The sequence below is a fragment of the Vombatus ursinus genome, unplaced genomic scaffold (genome assembly GCF_900497805.2).
Source record: "Vombatus ursinus unplaced genomic scaffold, bare-nosed wombat genome assembly UNPS02011572.1, whole genome shotgun sequence".
NCBI classification, from domain to species: Eukaryota; Metazoa; Chordata; class Mammalia; order Diprotodontia; family Vombatidae; genus Vombatus; species Vombatus ursinus.
The window spans coordinates 1,835,498-1,850,586 of NW_020951350.1; positions in this window are offsets into that span (position 1 = coordinate 1,835,498).

Genomic DNA, 15,089 nt, shown 5'->3' on the forward strand with positions numbered 1-15,089 from the left:
ATGGAAGCACACGGGGACTTTTTAGTGCTGACATTGGCAAAGCGATGATTTCCAGTAAATTGATTTTCCCATTTATCTGCCTATTCCCCACATAGAGATTAAGGCCATATATTTAAGCCATGTGTTTCACAATGCATTTTCCCATATTTGATTTCAGTCAGAAGGAAGAATTTAATCACAGAGCAACAGGAAAACGGGGGAGGCCAAAATCAATTAGTTACTTAATCCATTTAGGCAATCAGAAAATTAAGATTGTACCTGTGTTATCTTGGCCAGATTTATTGCAAATTCGGGGATTGTGGATAAATTAGGGATTGTTTCAGCCTTGACAGAGTACCTCAGTGAAAATTATTTAAATTATGCTCGTATTAACTACTCCATTCCTAAAGGTACTGGGTTTTATTGTTAATACTTATTTTTTTTTGAGTTTCGTTTTGATGTGTTCAATGTCTAATAGTTAATTTATTAGATGACAGAATCAGAATCCTAAAAAGTCATAGAAAATCAGATTCAAAAGGAACATTGGAAATCATCTTCTCCAGTTCTTTCATTTTACAGATAAAAAAATTGAGACCAGGAAAAAGAGAATAACTTGACTGAGTTAGAGGTGGTGTTCAAACCCAGGCCCTCTGTCCCCTGATAAATCCAGGACTCCCTCCACTACACTGAGTTACTCTTGAAAATTTTCAATCACTACATAAATGCTAGCTGGTATTACATAGGCTTTAGGGTTTGCAAAGTGCTTTACGTGCCATATAATTTGATCCTCCCAATAATTCTGGGAAGTAGGTACTACTATTATCCCATTTTATGGATGAATCAACTGAAACAGACACAGGCTAAGTGATTTGCTCAGGGCCCCACAGCTAGTAATTGTCTGAAGCAGGATTTGAACACTCCTGAGTCTTAGTCTAGCATCCTGTGCACTGACAGCTAGATACAGTATCCGAGGCAAGGGAGAACTGGCTCCACTATCCTTTGTTCTGACCATATCAAGTCTACAATACTACATCCTGTTCTGGGCACCAGAACTCAGGAAGAACTTTGATAAATTGGGTTATATCCAGAGGACAGAAACTATGATAAGGAGAGGACTGAAGATGGTGCCAAATGTGGATCCGCTGAAAGAACTACGAATGTTTAACCTCAAACATAATTTGTGTCTTCAGATAGTGGAAGAGATGTTCTATGAAAGAAATTTAAAATTATTTTCATAGATATTGGAAGGCAGAATTGGAACATATAGGTGGAAGGTATAGAAAGGTAGATTTCAAGTAAATGTAAATGTAATATTTCCTTTGGACTATCACCCAAACATGCACTTACTTACATGTTGGGTCCCGCAGTAGGCAGCTGCTATTGCACTAATTTTGTGGGTCTTTGTCTCCGAGCACTATAGCTTAAAACTCTACACGGTAGGTTTTCCATTAACAGTCAGGTTAACAGTAAGCTAGTTTTATAAATATTTTTTATTCTTAATGTAAACACTAAAAATTAATAAATAAATATACACAGGAAAAACCTCAAGAGGATTCTATATGAAACCAAGAATCTCTACTTCATACCACTTTTTTTCTATGATGTGTATAGTATCTAAAATATATAACACACTTGAATATACATATATAAAACTAAAGGGAAGCTAGGTAGTACAATGGATAGTGTGTTGGGCCTGAAGTTAGGAATACTAATCTTCCTGAGTTCAAATCTGGCTTCAGATGGTTAGTAGCCATGTGACCCTGGGCAAGTCACTTAACCCTTTTTGCCTCAGTTTCCTCATCTGTAAAATGAGCTGGAGAAGGAAATAACAAATCACTCCAGTATCTTTGCCAAGAAAACCCCAAACGGGGTCATGGAGAATCAGACATGACTGAAATGACTAAACAACAGAAAATAAAAAATGCTCTAACATATATCTGATATATACTGATACATATATATGTATAATAAATATATATCATAAAACATAAAAATATCATATATTTTTATAAAATATATAATAAATTTCATATATTACTTTAAAAACTATTCTGCTTGTATATGCTTTCTTTTGAACTGAGAAGTCTATACATTCTTAAAAATGTGATTATGATCTGGGGGGGAAGGGAACATTACTATTGCTTCTACTCTTTCTTCTCACTCTCTCCCTGATTTAAAACTAAGAGAGACAGAAATTTAAAAAAAAAACCCTTGTAATAAATAAGCACAGACAAGTTAAATAAATCCATTAAGAAGCCACATTCAAAAATGTTTATCTCTTTCTGAACTTTGTGTCCATTACCTCTCTGTCAATACATGGGTAACATACTTCAACATATATCCACTGGAGACATGATTGACCCTTGCATTGATAGAGTTCTTAATTCTTTCTATTTGCTCATTTTCCATCCTATTTTTTGACTTTTAACTCTGTGCTAAAGCGAGGCTCTGCTTCCAGAGTGGAGGGGATACATTCCCAAGCTTCAGGTTTTTTGTGCAGCTATTTTCAGAGGTAATTTTAAAGACCTGTAAGTTTTTCAGTTCTTCCAAGGTAATATGATCTATAGAGAGGTATGTTTACTACTCTCCTGTACTGTGCACTGGTCTTTTAGGGACCACAAGCACTCTTTTCCACCCTGGAACTATGACCTGGAACTATTGCTCCTTTTTGCCCTGGGACTGAGACCCAGGATCGCAGCCCAGATCTAAATACGGGCAAAGCAACAGAATCTTGCCTCTGGTGCTAGCAAAGGGACCCCTGTAATCTCCTTCTGATCAGTTGTCCAACCCCTTTACCCTCTATGGACTGAGAGCTCTGGAACCAGCAACTGTTGCCACTGATTCAGTCACCCCAAGGCCTGCTCCTAGTTTGCTGGGATCCAGTCTGTGCCAGTGTGGCCTGTGCTGAATTGTGCTCCTCTCTGACCCTGCTGAGACAAACCTTTCCTGCCAACTTTCTAAGTTTTCTTGGGCTGGAACCATTGTTTCACTCCATCTTTTTGTGGGTCCTGCATATGTGTCTTTATATATATATATTATATATATAATATATATATAATATATATAATATATATAATATATATAATATATATATTATATATATTATATATATATATATGGATATGGATATATTCCACTACATGTTTATACACACATTTCGCAGATATATCTGTGTACATAAAGAAGTAGCAGAGTATAGCCTTAAGCTGAAATACCTTGAATCCTAACTGCAAATACTAATCAACTGTGACCTTTAGCAAATTACTTCACCCATCCCAACTGTCAATGTCAACATCCTACACACAGGTATCCAGGCTCACAAATTTGGTGTCATTCTTAACTCCTCACTAGCACTCATCTCACATATCCAGTCTGTGGCCAAGTCCCACCATTTCTCCTATATATCTCCTCTTTTCTGATACTGCTGCTATTAGGTGCAAGCCATCATCACCTCATCCCTGGACTATTGCAGTAGCCTTCTGTTCTCCTTAACCTGAGTCTCTCCCCCACTCTAGTCCATTCTTCACTCAGCTGTTAACGAAACAGTCTTCCTAAAGTAGAGATCTAACCACTGTCACCCTCTACCCCATTCAATAAACTCCAGTGATTTCCCATTATTCCAGGTCAAAAATAAAATTCACTGTTTGACCCTTGAGGACCTGGCCCCTTCCTACCTTTCCAATCTTCTTAAATTTTACTCCATTCCATGTACTCTGAGATACAGTGACACTGGTCTTCTTTGCTCATTGCTACATGTAAATTCCCATCCTACAGTAAATTTACCCTTTAGAAAGCACTGTTCATGAGGTGATTTTCTGTTTTTGCTTTTTTCTTTGCCTTCAGCTAAATTCTGCCTCTCTATAACTTCCACTCGCTATTCTTCATTGTGTCCACTGGAGATAGGACAAATCTAATCCAACTGTGTGATTCTATAAATAAATGTCACTTTGAGATGATAGCCCCAGGGACATACTCTGCTTTTCAATGTAGTGATTCCACCCAGTTAAGGCAAGATCACTTTATTTTTTTTTTATTTTGGGCAATTGAGGTCAAGTGACTTGCCCAGGGTCACACAGCTAGTAAGTGTCAAGTGTTTGGTCTGAGGCCGAATTTGAACTCAGGTCCTCCTGACTTCAGGGCCAGTGCTCTATCCATTGCACCACCTGCATGAACACTTTAATTGGAAAGCAGAACACACAGGGCTGGTATTCCAAGGATTGGTTCTTCAGCTGAGTCCTTTTCCCATTGTGCCACACTCTTCAAAAGTGGTCCATTGGAAGAATGAAAGATTGAAAACCTCTAGTCTAGAGGGGACATTATTCAAATCAATGATGCTAGTGTTCACTAAGGTCCTAGTTGGGACCATGACCTGTGTAGAATAAAAAAAGAATTATATTTCATGTTTCTTGCCATGGAATTTTTTTCATTTCAAATGAAGCTGAGGGTAAGTGATATTTAAGGTCTTTATAACATTTATATTCTGTATTCTAAGGTCCCTTCCAAGTCCAGCACTACAGGATTCTGTGTTCTAAAACTATTTTTAAGGTCTCTCTCAGCTCTATACTTACATTGTTTGCTGGGTCCTTTCCTTATTCACTTCCCAGCTGCCCTCCCTTCCCCTCACTTCCAAAAGAATCACACTTGGCAATCTTAAAGAGTTAACTTCCCTTCAACTGCTTGCTTCTCCACCTCTCCTCCCATCCTAGGATCTTTTCTACTGTCTCCTAATCTCACCTCCCATCACATTTTTTCATGATATTATAGCAGTTTGTGAGAAAAGAGAACTTGCATATTATCAATATATGCTCCTCTTTTTAAATATTTAAAAAAAAAACTGAAGCCCAGAGAGGGAAAATAACTTGCCTTCCCACAAGAAGGTCAAAATAAAAAAAAAAAATTTTTCTCGATCTAAATGTAATGTTCTTTCCATTATTCTATTCTGCCTTATTCTACTCTAACCCACCCCTCAATGTCCACTGTGGGTTATAGTGAATTATTTAAAAGCATGATAATGATCACTACTACATCAGCGAGTATTGCCACTCTTCCTATGGAGCCCTGGCCAAGTTCCTTCCCTTCTCTGGGCTTCAGTTTGGAGAATTTGATTAGGTGATCCACAAGCTCTCTTCAATATAAGCTCTCTTATATACTATGTTCTAACATTATATTAATAATAACAATAATAGTATTTATATAGTGTTTTAAGGTTTGCAAAGCACTTTGAAATATAATCTCCTTTTATCCTCACAACAACCATAGAAGGAAAGTACCATTATTATCCCTATTTTTTTACAGATGAGGAAACTGAGGCAGGCAGAGGTTAAATGGCTTGCCCAGAGTCACACAGCTAGCAAGTGTCCGAGACTGAATTTGAACTCGGGTCTTTCTGACTCCAGCTCTAACACTCTATCCACTACACCAACTAGCTGCCTCCCACTTATGGAGTCTTATGACTATGGAATTCTATGACTCTCCTTCATAGCAGAATTGGTACAGAACACAGACAGGCACAATCCTTTACCTAGCAGCATTGCAAAAGGTTTCTATGCAAATTGTGACTATTTCATAATGTTTGCCATTAGAGTTGGGTTTTTTTGTTTATTTCTTTTCATTTTTAGACTCTTAACTATGAATGACTGGTTTCATTGCAGTGAAACATGGAGGTAACATAAATCATCATTTTTGCAATAAAAATGATTATTTATAGTGGCTTCAAAAAGAGCTTTTGGACGTCAGCAGGATTACACAGCCCTTTCTGTTGGTGTTTGTTCTGCTAGAGAATTCTGTGCAAAACAAGTTCCCTTCTGCAAACATTCTTTAGATTGTGCTCTGTGTTCCATATTCAGCAATGACCTAGACTAAACAGTCTCCATATCAACAGTCACCTACAATGGAGGGAAATGCAGAAGTGCTCATTATAGCTGGTTTGGGTTCTTTGTGGTGAGGGGTATTTCTTTATGGAAATAAATTTGTGTTGTCAATAGAACATGAGCCAAAGTTAATGGAGGTCTTCAAAGAATGAGTCTTTGCAAACCTTTCAGTCTCTGTTGCCTCTTTTCTATGAGCACACTCAGTAGTAGAGACAGAAAACAGGAGGTGGAATTCACCAGCATCATTAAGAATGGGCCATCATAAAGTTCATTTCTAAAATATTAATACAGAAAGTCCTTACAGTTAGTTTAGGAAGAGATCTACATTTAAATCCCAGATTTGTGTGCGCTTGGGCGTGTTATTTTCCCTCCCTGCCCCTTAGTTTTTTCATTTGTAATTTGAAAGAAGTAAATTAAATGATATCTAAAGTTTCATCCAATTTCTTCTAAATTCTATGAAACTATGAGTCCAAGACCTATAGAGGCATCCAGAATAATGTAATAGAAAGGGCATGAAACTTGAAAATAAGAGACCTGAATTTTAAAAGTGACTGAGTCTCTAACTAGCCATGTAATAATGGTAACTCATTTCCTGTCTCTGAGCCTCAGTTTCTTCATCTGTCAAAGGCAGATAAACAGTAAATTGAGCACCTACTGTGTGCCAAGCATATGCTAAGTGCCGCAGATCCAAAGAAATGCAAAAACAGTCCCTGCTTTCAATTGAGTTCCTAGTTGAATGAGGAAGACAATATTCAAACAACTAAGTATAAACAAGATACATAGGGATAAATTGGAACTAATCAAGAAAAAAGGCACTAGAATGAAAGGGAATTGGGAAAGGTTTCCTATAGAAGGTAGGTGCCTTGTTCAAAAAACAGGTAGCAGGCCAGGACACTGAGGGTTGCCTTATTTCACAAGGATGTTGCAAGGACCAAGTTCTCTCTGTCTCTGTCTCTCTCTCTCTCTCTCTCTGTCTCTGTCTCTGTCTCTCTCTCTCTATATACACATATGTATGTATGTACATGTATATATGTATGTATATGTATACACATACATATACATGTATACACACAATATACACGTGTGTGTGTGTGTGCGTGTGCATGCAGACAGCATATCTAGTTCAGATCCCATCCCCTCCAGAAGATTAAACCTTCTTTACTGCTCTAACTCACGCTGATTTCCCTGTCTCAAAAGTCCATTAATATTCGGTATCTATTACCGGATCACTTACTCCCAGAGCTGGAGCCAGGGTGGGATCAATCAGAGTTTGAACAATTTAATTGTTCACATCAAATATAAAGATCATTCTTTGGTTTCCCGAACCACATAGTCTTACCCCATTGTGGGTAGGGATTATAGCTGCTTCTGTCCTGCTTCTTCTGTCCTGAATACTGTTAAAGCCATTTCTCTCCCACTTCTTGGAGCAGCACATTAAACAAAACCAATTCCTATTTCGGTGCTGATCTCACATCAGAGCTTTTCAAGGTAAAAGCTTCATCAATCATACCTTACAATTTTTTCCATTCAGTTATCCATTTCAAGTTATTCCCTTAAAAATTATTTTCTAAAGCTTACAGCCCCATTCATCTCATCAATTACACCTATGCACCTATGAAAATTCTAATTATGAAGATTTTTCACCTTAGATCTTAGCAAGACCTAGTCAAGGCACAGACTTTTGAAGCAAAATCTGTTCCTTCTAGCTATTTGAGTAGAAGTAAGAGTAGAAGATGGGGAGAGATTCCCAGAACAGTTTCAGAAACTTCAATATCAGTGGTGTGTTCAAGATAGTTCAACAATGAGGGGTTATCATAGCAGCCTAGAAGGCTACTGAGAGAATCCAACCTGCCTAGAGCAATGAGAAGTCTCTACTCTGTCCCTGCCTACTTTCTGCTTAATTGTGGGTTTTAAAAAATTCTCTTCATGGATATGTTTGCCAAATTAAGCCTTATTTGTCATAAACACCAGTGGTCAACCTTGTCTTTATGTTTCCTAGTGTCCCTTTGTGGCATGAGGGCTCGATGGGAACTACACATGACAGATGTACCTTTCCTAGTTTAGGACTGAGAGGTCCTGTGAAAATATCAAACTCCCCCAGACTGGATTGTAAATACCAGTTTCTTGAGAACATCAAAAAAAAATTAGAGACACCTGTACCAAATGACCTCCCTCAACTGCCATGAAAGCCATGGTCCTCCTGCCACCTTCTATGACTCCTAATATCCCCTGACAACCTCTCATAGAATGTGATAGCATGAAGTCCTTGATATAGAACAGTGGCACACAGTGAGTACTTAATAAATTCTTGTTGAACTGAATTTATTCTATTCACTTTAATTTCTATAAATATTTTATCAGGGAGACCAACAAGGCTAATGAGTTCTTAGTGCTCACAGAACCTTTGAGTGGGCGGGCAAAGTGCTGGACTTGGAGTCAGGAAACTTAGGTCATCACAACCTGGGTTTTAAATGCCAAACAGAGAAGTTTTTATTTGATCCATGAGATGATAGGGAACCACTGTTGTGTTTAAGTAGGGGATTGACATGGTTAGATTTGCAGTTTAGGGAAATCATTTTGACTGCTGCATGGAGGATGAGTTGTAGTGGGAGACCCTTAAAGCAGGGAGACCAAGAGGAGGCTACTGTCATAGGTTAGGCAAGAGGTGATAGGGCTCTGAAACAAGGCAGGGGGAGCAGGGGAGTAGTTGTAGAAGTGGAAAAAAAGAGTACCTGTGTGAGAAATTTTGTGGAGATAGAAATAAGATATGGCAACTATTTGGATATGTGGGGTGAGAATGAACTGAGGACAACACCAAGGTTGTAGACCTAGGTGACCTTGAGGGTACCCTTAATAGTAATATAGAAGTACTGAAGAAGATTAGGTTTTGGGGGGAAAGAATAATGAGTTTTGTTTTCTACAGGTTGAATTTGAGCTGTCTAAGGGACGTCCAGTTTAAAATATCCAATAGGCAGTTGGAGGAAATGTAGGAACCATAAGAGAGAAGCATGGAAGCATGGTGGAGAGCATTTGGGTGAAAGTCAATGGAGAGAGAAACAAAAATGGTAATGTAATCTAAGCATACTACAGACCACTTGGACAGACAGAGGAAATAGATGAAGAAATGGAGAACTATATTACAAGCTTGACTTGGAGAAATAATAAAGTACTGACGGCCAGGAAAGTTCAATTATTCAGGTATCTGCTAAAACCTGCTTCTTCTTTCTGCCAAACACAGAGCAGGTAATAACTTCTTGACTTATCTTCATAAAAATTTAGAAGATGGAGAAACCAACAAGAGGAAATTCTGTTCTCAATCTGATTCTCATTGATGGGGAAGACCTGTTTGTTAGGCTGGGAATTATAAGAATCAGTGAGGATAGGAGAAAGTGACTATTCCCTTCTAAACTTTGTTACAGATAAGGAGAGGAAATCTGGGGATAGTTTGACATGTATCCTAGATTTAGGTAGGTGGAGGGAAGATTTCAAAGGATTCAGAGAAAGAATAAATAGGATCTCATGTAATAAAATATTAGAGGGGAAGTCAACCCAGGAGGCATGAGAGATACTCAAGAATGAAACTCTGAAGGCACAAAGGGAAATAATTCCAATGAGAAGAAAAAGTAGGATTGTCTGAAGAAACTGATCTAATTGCATAGGGAACTCATCAACCAACTAAGATTTTTTTAAAGAAGTATACAGAAGATACAGGAAATGGGTATAAGAGCCTGTCACACTCAGTCTTGTAAAAATATTATTAGCAAGTGTCAGAGTTCAGAATGAGAGGAGGCTGAGGGGGTCAGTGAAGGTCCAAAAAAAAAATGGGCAGGGAGGGAAGTGGGTTTAAAACTGTAGTTACAAAAAAGCAGGTTCCTCCTCCCCCCAAAAAGGACTAGGCCACTTTACTTGTTGGGGTAGTTAGGATAATGATAACTGACAACAGAGAGAAGGAAGAGCTCTCAGTTGTTATTTTGGATTTATTTTCTCTGACATGAAAAATAACCTTGGCGTTGGAAATGACCAAACAAAAGTGACTGATGGAGTTAATACCTAGGTTAAAAAAGGAAACAGTAAGAGAGTACCTGATTGTCCTTGATGAATTCAAGTCAGCTGGCCCAGATGAACTACTGTAGGTTTCAACCCTGGTTCCATTCCTTCTAGGTTTCCATTTCATCTTCTATAAAATGAGGTGATTGTACATAAATATCTATAAGGATTTGCACTGGCTCAAGGAGCTGTAGAGGTCTCAATAGAAGTGATTACTTCTATTTTCAAGATTTTGGATTTTTGCAACTAACATTGTAGTTCCTTTGTTTACATGAGGTCAGCAAACTAGCAACATTCCTTTTCTATGATTGGTTAAATCTTGCCCCTTCAAATCTATTGGGGATTTGATAATTAATCCTTGATTTGGGGGATTATGTTTGTTCTGTCTCAGGATGCTTACTGAGTAAAAAGCTTGTACCAGCAGTAACTTCTCTTGGTGGCATTAATATAGCCTGTAATTACAAGCACTTTCCAATTGGTAACACCGAATCATATTCCTGTTGCTGTGTTTCCCAGATGTAATGACTGTTGGGACTCCAGGTGTGACTGAATTGGAAAGGAAAGGCACTCGGTTCTTATAAATTTACTTTGCCCAATAAAACAGCCAATTTGAACTGTTAGTGAGTGTTCCCTGCAGACCCGTTACTTGACTCAAATGAGACATAGAGACGGAGAGACAGTCAGAGATAGAGAAAGACTCTCTATTGGCTAGACCAGTTTCATCTGACTTAGTCATATTAGTGAGGCAATATGGTGCAGTGGAAAGAGTGTGAATCTGGAGCCAGAAGAACTGGATTAAAATCCTAGATCTGTTGCTTCCTACCCAGAGACAAGCCACTTGACTTCCCTGGGACTCAGTTTTCTCATCAATAAGATGAGGGGATTGACTAGAAAGTCTCTGAAGCCCCTTCTAGCTCCACATCTATGGTCCTATGACAAGTCTCATCCAGTCCTAAGGAACATGTCTATATCTATACCTACATCTATATCTATATCCCTCATAAGAATATACAAAGTTCCAAACAAAGGCTTGCGTATCATCATATCAGACAATTCACTTGATCAATGCTCTACATTTAAAAGATTCAGTAACAATTTTAAAAATAAGTTTAATTATATTTTTTATATATGATATATTTATATTATATATAATTACATTATGTTATATATTATACTTTTTACATCACAATCATTTCTGAAAATACTTACTCTCTACTCTTGCCCCCCCAACATTCCTCAAAATTGAACCAACCCTCTTATATAATAAATTAAAACAATTTAAAAAATTTTTTTTATTAATTTATTTATTTTTAGTTTTCAACATTCACTTCCACAAGACTTTGAGTTCCAAATTTTCTCCCCATCTCGTCCCTCCCCCCACCCTGAGATGGCATGCATTCTGAATACCCCTTCCCCTAATCTGCCCTCCCTTGTATCTCTCCCCCCTTTCTCTCATCCCCTTCCCCTTCAATTTTCCTGTAGGGCAGGACGGATTTCTATACTCCATTTCCTGTATATCTTATTTTCCAGCTGCACATAAAAACAATTTTTTTAACGTTTGTAATAAAAACAATTTTAAAACAACCAGTACAGTGATCTTTCTGCTAGGAGGGAAGAAGGTGATACAAAAACAAAAAGATAGCAATGCTTCAAAAAAGAAGCTGATTGTTCATTTATTTTAAACTGTTATCCATTGGGTGATAGCTCTTGATGCTTTGTATTTGTCAAAATCTCCAATATATTTTGGATATCATAGTTTTATCAGTGATACGCGATGCAAATGTTTTCCCACCAAAGTCTATTGTTCTATGTTTCTTGATTTTTTTTTCACATGAGAACTTTTTAATTTTGTGAGTTTGAAATTATTTTGTGAAATTAAATTGTGAGTTCCATCTCTTGAGCTCCTCTTCCCCTGGTAAGGTATACCTGGAAAAGGTATAGAGAGAGAAGGGAAGAAGGTTCCTAGAGAGAGGACACCCATGGTCAAGGGATATGGATGAAGCTTCAGTGAAGAAGATTAGGAAGGAATGGAAAGACAGGTAGGAAGATAACCAGGAGAGAGACGGGAGTATCAAGGAGGAGAGGATGATCAATAGTATCAATGGCTGCAGAGAGGCCAAGAAGCAAAAGCATAAAGACTGAGAAAACACCATTAGATTTGGCAACTAAGAGATCATTACTAACTTCAGAAAGAACAGTTTCTGTTGAATAATGAGGTTGGAAGCGATTATGTAGAGAATTAAGAGAAGAGTGAGAGGAAAGGAATTAGCGGTACTTATTGTAGATGGTTTTCTCAAAGAATTTAGCCACCAAAGGCAAGAGAAATACAGGGCAAAAACTAGAGGAGGTGAATGCATCAGGGAGGGTTTTTGAGAATGAAGGAGGAAGAGGCATGTTTATAGGCAATAGAGCAGCCCAGACAGTGAGAGATTGAAGATACAGGAGAGAGTAGGGATGAGAGAGGGAGCATGCTGCTGGAAAAGATGGGATGGAAGGGAATCATGCATGCATGTAGAGGGTCTTGCCTTGGCAAGGAGAAGGGTCACTTCATTATGTGACATGAAGGTTGATGGCATTGTGGCAGAAGACATTTGGGTAATGTGAGCTGAGGTGAAGAGGAAGCTCTCAGTGAAAGGTCTCAATTGTTTCAGTAAAATATGAGGCAATGTTCTCAGTTGAGCAATTAGGGATCCATGGGAGGCAGTTTGAGCAGAGATGAAAAGATTTGGAAGAACTACTGTGGAAAATTGGATAGTGAGTTGATTAGGGAGTTGTAAAAGGAGTTCCTTGCAGCAACAAGGGCCTGGTGAGATTATGTAACAAATTCATAGTGGGCCTAGTCAGCACGATTTTCTCCCGCTTTGTTCAGGATCACATGAGTAGGATAAAAGTCAGTGAATGGTGGGAGTAATCCAAGGTTGAGGTTTAGCAGGGCACGGTTGGCAGTATGATAAGGGGTAAGGGACTTAAGAGAACAGGACAGTGTAGAATTGAAATGGTTCACCAAGGGGCCAGGAAGAAGATACAAGGAAAGTGTAACTAGTGCAAGGGTGACTATCTGAGAGGAAAATGAGGGGTCAAAGAATTAAAGGTCACAGTGAGGATGAGGAACATGATTTAGGGGTCTCAAGGCAAAGAGAGACATGGAATAAAAAGAAATTGTGATCAGATAAGAGAATTGAAAAGTTTTTGAATGTGAAGTGGTCCATTTCTGGATGATGACAAGACAAAGGATCTGACCATCTTTGTGTGTGACTGATATAAGGTGGAGGAGTAGGTAATGGGAAATGAGTAAATTGAGTGTGTTTCTTTCTATCTCCAGACTTAGTTTCTGTATTAGTATTTGGTACCAAGGACAGATTCTACTCCTTCTCAAATTCTTAGATGAGGAGGTCTTGTCCCCTCTGCAATCTTTCCATTGCCTTGTCTTAGTTCCAAATGGGGCAGCAAGTTTCTGGTCTCAGTTTACCTCTTCCAGATCACTGACCTGAGACAGTCTCAAACCTTTGACCAGGTCCTACCTTCTCCTTCCATTCCTGGATTCTGCCTCTCAACCTCCTAGTGGCCCCATATAGGCACTGCTCTTGGCCTTATCTCTCCCCTCCCCTCAATCACCAACTGGGCTTTCTTATCTGCTGCTGCCTTTATTAACTACAGGTGGATATTAGAAATCACAGGGACCTCAGGGATCATCATCTTGGTTTCTGGTATTATTTCCTTCTTCCTCTGGTGAACTTTGGAGTTTCTAACACTGGCTGCCTGGGTGTCTCTGCCACATCTCTTTCCCCATTCAAAGCTGGCTGTGTCATCTCCTGTGACTCCCACAAGATAGTAGAGAGACTTTAAATCCCGGATTTGTTCTGTGAAGTTTGGATTCAGTCAAAGGGCTGCACCTGAGGACCTAGAGGGCCTCATATGGCCTCGAGGCTACAGGATCCCCAGCCCTGGTAGAGACTATACTAGCTTCAGGTCTCTTGGGGAGTATCAAGATGTTTTAAATGCAGGCCTTGTCTCCATCTTCTTGTGTTGTGACCTGCTAACAATTGCCCAGCAACTGCTTCATCTCCCCTCTGGTCCCCAGCCAGAGGATTGTCTGGGCTTCTAGACATCTTATTGTTCAGTACTGGACTGAATGGAGGAGCTTACTAGTGATTCCTTTTGGTTTTTTGATCATTGCTTCATCTGGTATCCTTTCTAAAACCTTTGCTGAGGAATTTCTTAGAGGAGACAACTTGACTAATACCTTTTACATTACCATTCATTACCAAAAGTACTATACGCATTGTTTGTTCAGCTTTCCCTCTCCACCACCATCACTCCACCACACACACACACACACACACACACACACACACACACACACACACACTATGTCTTTTTGGATCCATTACATTTCTTCCATTGTATGGAATTCCTAGTCAGTCCTACACTGAAGAAATTGGGTCTCATTTCTCAAAATTGTTTGGCAAACAGCCCCATGGTTTCCCTGAAAACTGGCCTTGAGGAAGAGAGGGAATTTTTTTAATAAGCTGCTAATAAATGCTTAACACCTCCTTTAGAGATGCATAACTCCCCTCCAGACCCCTACAGTCCATAGACAGAAGCACCTGTCTGTAAGGTGTCAGTACTAGTTGGTCTCTTTGGAAACTGACTTCTGGGCAGATGGCCAGATTAACACTCAGAGGGAGAACGAGAGAATCAGGTCCCTGAGAAGACTGCCTGCTTAGAATGAACTAGCTCCACAAAAACATCTTTACTCAGTGCTTGCAATAGGGTTTATTATTTTTTTGTATTAAAGACAAGTAATTTAGTTTTTCCTCAAACTTACTCTTTTTCACTATTTCCAATATCCCTCTCCACTTCTCCAGGTTTCACAGGTGATTCCAGGTGTCACAGGTTATTCAACTTCAAAAAAACAAAAATGTACCTACTATGCACAAGACCTCATGTTGTTGTACTAAAGGGACAATGAAATGAAGAAGATATGGTCTCTACCTCCAAAATAGGGTTTTTTTTAAATATTAGCAGCTTCTTAATTCAATAGAATTAGATACAGCTGTGGTATGAAGGAATATTTTGGAGTTAAAGGCCTGGAGTTCAAATCCTTACACTGCCATTTACTAGATTTGTCTTCTTCAGTTAGTCACAACCTCAGTTGTCTCATCTGTAAAATGGGTAACATAATACCTGCTT